Consider the following 5,210-nt stretch of genomic DNA (forward strand, 5'->3'; position numbering starts at 1 on the left):
CATTTATTAATTATCTACCATAGGCAAAGAACTGTGCTAGATGGTGGGGGGGATTTTTAAAAAGAGAGTGCATAGGATATGGTTTCTAGCAGAGAGGTTAGACGTGCTGCTCTGAAGGACAGCTTAGGGATAGTATTTGTAACTCACACCACAGACAAGGGTTAATTTCCCTAAAATATAAAGAGCATTTACAAATCAACAAGAAAATAACTAACAGTCTAATTGGGGGAGGGGAGAGGCTGGGCAGAGGAGATTCACAGAAATTAACTATAAATGGCCATTGAACATGTGAAATATGCTCACTCATCATAAGTGGGACACATGTCAAAAGAACCCTGAAATACCAGTTTCCCCCCATTATGTTTTCCAAAATCCACAATGTGAGAGCAGGCGCCAGTGATGGCAAGGGAGGCAGGTCATCTACTACAACAGTGGCGGCTTCAGGATTACATGCACACCTCCAAGTTGGCCACTCATCTTCTGGGAATTTACCTACCAGTATACACCCCTGTGGCAAATAAATTGCATATGTCCATTCAGGGGGGTCTCACTTGGGCTTAAAGAAGTAGGAAGCTCTATATGTTCAGATGGGCTTCCTGGTGGCTCAGTGGTAAAGAACCCATCTGCCAATGCAGGAGATGTGGGTTCAATCCTTGGGTTGGGAAGATCCCCTGGAAAAGGAAATGGTAACCCACTCCGGTATTATTGCCAGGAAAATCCCATAGACAGAGGAACCTGGTGGGCTGCATACAGTCCACGGGGTTGCAAAGAGGTGGACACGAGTGAGTGACTGAGCAGGCACGCACGCACCCACAACAGGTCAGACCTCTGCATAGGTAGGGAAGCGAGCTGGAAAAGGAGCCACAGAGCCCTGCTCCTGGTCTTCACAGGGGCTGTGTTAAGCTCTCCAGCCTCAGTTCCTTACCGGGAACGAACACTGCCCAGCCCTTAAGCCCTGGGCTCGCCGGACGCCGTGTTAACACAGGGCCAGTAGTTGACTGTCAGTTGCTGGGGATTTTCCAGTACCAGGCTCTGTGCTCTGGGCTTCACATAGATTAGCTCACGGAAGCCTCACAACAGCCCCATGAATGGGCTGCTTTCTGCATCTCAGTTTCCAGGTGCTGCAAGTGAGGCTTAGTAAAGAGGTTAAATAACTTTATGTCGCACAGTGACAAAGCAAGTTTCCCCTAGCTCTCTCTCTCCAAGCGAAGTGAAAGTGAAAGTTGCTCGGTCATGTCCGACTCTTTGCAACCCCACGGGCTATACAGTCCATGGAATTCTCCAGGCCAGAATGCTGCAGTGGGTAGCCATTCCCTTCTCCAGGGGATCTTCCCAACCCAGGAATTGACTGGGGTCTCCTGCATTGCAGGCGAATTCTTTACCAACGGAGCTATCCAAAGCTGAACATATTCCTTTCCTTATGGACAGTAAGACATCAAACACATCTGGGCTGGTATGTTGCTATTTCTTATTGGGGTCCCCCAAAGCACCCAGTTCCGGAAGGGGCTGCAGCCTCACGGGCTCTGCTGTCCCAAGGGTTGATTCTGGCTGCAGGTCTGTCCTTCCCGTGTCTCGGGAACAAAGCACGCGGCAGATGTGGGCTGCAAAGCAACGTGGGCAGCACTGCTGTCCTGGGCAGCGGCTGGGAGATGCCGCCCAGCCCAGGGGAGCAGAGAGGGGCTGCCATGCAGCGCAGAGGGGCACAGTCCCCTAGTTCTCCCCAGTCACCCTAAACAAGGAGGAGGAATGCCACACTACCCCTTAGAGAGGCTTTCCATCCCCGGAGTTAGAGGAATTCCCCATCCCCCTCCAAGTCTTATTTTCGAGTTGGTGCTGTCTCTTGTCCTCTGCTGGAGTGGAGGCTCTGAGAGACACGGCCTGAGGTGCATAGCCTTAGGCCATTTTCTGTCTTTTTTTTTTTTTGTTTGTGTGTTTAGTCGCTAAATTGTGTCTAGAGGATTCCCAGGTGGTCCTAGTGGTAAAGAACCCACCTGCCAGTGCAGAAGACTTAAGAGACACGGGTTTGATCTTTGGGTAGGGAAGATCCCCTGGAGAAGGACATGGTAACCCACTCCAGTGTTCTTGCCTGGAGAACCCCATGCAAGGGTTGCAAAGAGTTGGACATGACTGAAGCAACTTAGCGAGCATGCACATTCTATAAGTCATGTCTGACTCTTTGCAACCCCATGGACTGTAGCCTGCCAGCATCCTCTGTCTTCCACTGTCTTCTGGAATTTGCTCAGATTCATGTCCATTTGGTCAGTGATGCTATCTAACCATCTTAGGCCATTTGTTACCCAACAGGAGATGTCTGTTGAATGAATAAACTGAGGCAGGAGGTAGATGCCCTCCCCTACATCCCCTGGGTGAACAACTGGAGTTCATTTCCTGTGGACAGAAACTCCAAAATATCAATAGCAGGACAATCGAGAGAGGAGATTGGGCTGTGCCAGGATAAAAAATAAGAGACCACATATCTCTCATTCTTGAAGTCAAGGAGACCTTGTTGACTAGAAAGCTCCTTGGAGGTCAAAAGAGGAATGATGCCAAGGCTACCCAGAGGCCTCTTCAGTGGAATCCATCTCGGCTGAGAGACGCATGGGCGCACACGGGAGGATCCTGAGATACACCGCAGACAGACTCAGAACCACGCAAATCGAAATAATCGGCCAAAGGAAACCTGGAAAAGATGCCCCATAAAAGTGATTCAAACTACCAGGAGGGTGTGACTCTCTCTGAGTCCGCCTCTGTGTCGGTCCACAAGTACCATACTCTTTTCCTCCTAACAAACTTGTTTCACTACTTTCTGTCTTTGTGGGAATTCTTCTCTGCAAAGGTGAAGGGCCAGGGTCCTTGCCACTGACCACTGGTCTAGTGGCTAGGATTCAATGCTGCAGCCCGACCTCAGCCTCTGGCCAGGAACTGAAATCCGGCTTCGAGCCACTGCACGCTGAGGCCACCCAAGATAAAAAGGAAGGAATGGATGAGCGTAGAGTCCATCCCAGCGCTCTGCTTGCTCCCAGGGAGGAGGACCATGAGGGGACCCCAGGGCCACCACCCAGGGAGGGCATAGACCTGGGGGCCTCAAGTCCTTCCACTCTGTCTCACACCATCTGCTCCCCATCACAGGTCCTTCATAGGGGAGGCGTCAGGCGTGCCAGGACTGGAGGTTGTCAGCTTGGGAAACTTGGAGGTGGGCTAATTTGTCTCCCCCACCCCTTAGAAAGGGGCACCCTATGTGATCAGGGGAGAAGGTTTGGCTTTCTCTGGTAGCTCCTAAGTTAGAGAACACAAGGGCTGCTGGTAGTTACCGAGCGAGTTCTGTCCCTTTGGGGTTGATGTTGCAGAAGCTGAAGTTTGGCGGGTTTGCTGCGGCTGGCGCTGGGTGCTATTTTTATATGTGGTCTGGCCTTGGTGGGTTTGTACACTAGTCTCTCACGATCCGCCGTGCCCTGGGCTTGCCTGGTGCCCGGCTCCTCCCTTTCCGTGGGGTTGGTGGTAGCTGGGGCGCCCTGAGGCTGTCTGCACCCGCTTCCCGGGGCCCTGCAGGCTGTGGGGGAGCCACAGGGGTCCGCGAAGGGCAACAGCCGCCTGCAAATCTGCTGCTGCCGGACCTGCTCCGGCAGTGACGGAGCCGGCGCGCTCGTCACTCCCTGAGCTCCCCGCTGAGTGCGCAGGGCAGGCGGGGCGCCCTCGCCCTAACCCTGAGCGGCAGCCCCTCCTTCCACTTGCAGCTGGCTAACTGGTAGCGGTTCACGTCCCTGCTTAGTAGGAAAGAACGGATCGTGATGCCAAGGGTAGAGCCCGGTTGATTCGCTGGGAGCTGCGAGGACTCCCGAGGGGGTCTGGGCTCCAGAGGTCGGCCCCACGCTGGCCACGGCAACGAGGTGACCATGAAGGCGGGGCGAGAGGGCATCCCCTGTGGACGCTCCATGACTTCATATCTTGGGGTGTCCAGCGGGTCCCGGGAGAAAGCCCAGCTGTTTAGGCAAGCCCTTCACCCGGACCCCTAGCGCACGTGCTCCTCCTGCCCAAAGAAGCAGCCGCCAGAGGGCGCAAGATAGGCAAACCCAGCCCCGAGCGGCGGCCGCCCCACCTGTTCTGGGCCGCCCGCTGGGAGCGTTGGCGGTGCTGGTTGGAAATCGCTGCGGCGGATCCCTCCATCCACCGTGGCGGCGCACGCTCCGCGGGGCAGGGGTCATTCTAGGCGGTGTCCCAGCGTGGGTAAATACGCCTTTCCCGGGGTAAGACGTTGATTCCCTGGTCACTTCCCTTTCTGCCCCCCTGATGCGCTGGCGGGAGAATCTTTTTAACCCTTGCTGATGCTTTATTCTTAAAAACAGAGAGACAGCTCGGAGCCCTCGGCTGGCAAAGGGGTCCAGCTAGAAACATCACACTGTTTGTTTTGTTTCCACAGGATGTGTTTTTACAGTTTGCTTCTATTGATGACAAGTGATGGTGGTTTTCCAGTGATGGTAGTTGACAAACATCCCGCAGAAGATAAATTATTTAGAAGTGTGTTGACTGAAAGAAAAGCATGAATAAATAATCATACAAGGGGACTGAGGATGTGACAGAAGTCAGGAAGATGTATATTACTCAAGCTGGAAAAAACAGGGTTCTGAAGCAAGATGGTGATCACCTGCTGGATCAGAAACTCATTTTATTACTGTGTCTTTTTCTTGGGCTTTTTTGATGCCTTGAACCTGGGTCTCAAGGATTTTGGAAACCTGGATCAAGTATTTCTTTATTAAATGTGTGCGAGGCTTTTCTGTGAGGCCATGCACTGTTCTATGTGCTTCACTGGTGTATCTCACTTCATCCTCACAGCTTATGAGACCAGTACTACTCTCTCGTTTCACACGAAGAAACTGTGATGCCGAGGGGCGGGGGGCGGTTAGTTAACTGCACAAAGGTAAGAGCTGGGATTTGAACCCAATATGGTTGGCTCTGGGCTTCCCAATGGGCACTAGTGGTAAAGAACCCGTCTGCCAGTGCAGAAGACACAGGAGACACGAGTTCGATCCCTGGGTTGGGAAGACCCCCTGGAAGAGGACATGGCAACCCAATCCAGTGTCCTTGCCTGGGCAATTCCATGGACAGAGGAGCCTGCTGGGCTACAGTCCATGGGGTCTCAAAGAGGCGGACACGACTGAAGGGACTGAGCAGGCGCGCACACACAGGGTTGGCTCCAGAGTCTGTGCTGTGAA

General features: G+C 53.1%; 1 long non-coding RNA gene across 1 annotated transcript; it reads left to right on the top strand.

Annotated features, from left to right (window-relative positions):
* The first annotated feature begins 3,294 nt into the window (after positions 1-3,294).
* Positions 3,295-4,777, top strand: LOC104976279 (uncharacterized). Its single transcript, XR_003033229.2, has 2 exons — positions 3,295-3,887; positions 4,418-4,777. It is a non-coding gene; the product is annotated as an uncharacterized lncRNA (long non-coding RNA).
* Positions 4,778-5,210: the final 433 nt, after the last annotated feature.

This window comes from Bos taurus, chromosome 29 (assembly GCF_002263795.3).
Source record: "Bos taurus isolate L1 Dominette 01449 registration number 42190680 breed Hereford chromosome 29, ARS-UCD2.0, whole genome shotgun sequence".
NCBI classification, from domain to species: domain Eukaryota; kingdom Metazoa; phylum Chordata; class Mammalia; order Artiodactyla; family Bovidae; genus Bos; species Bos taurus.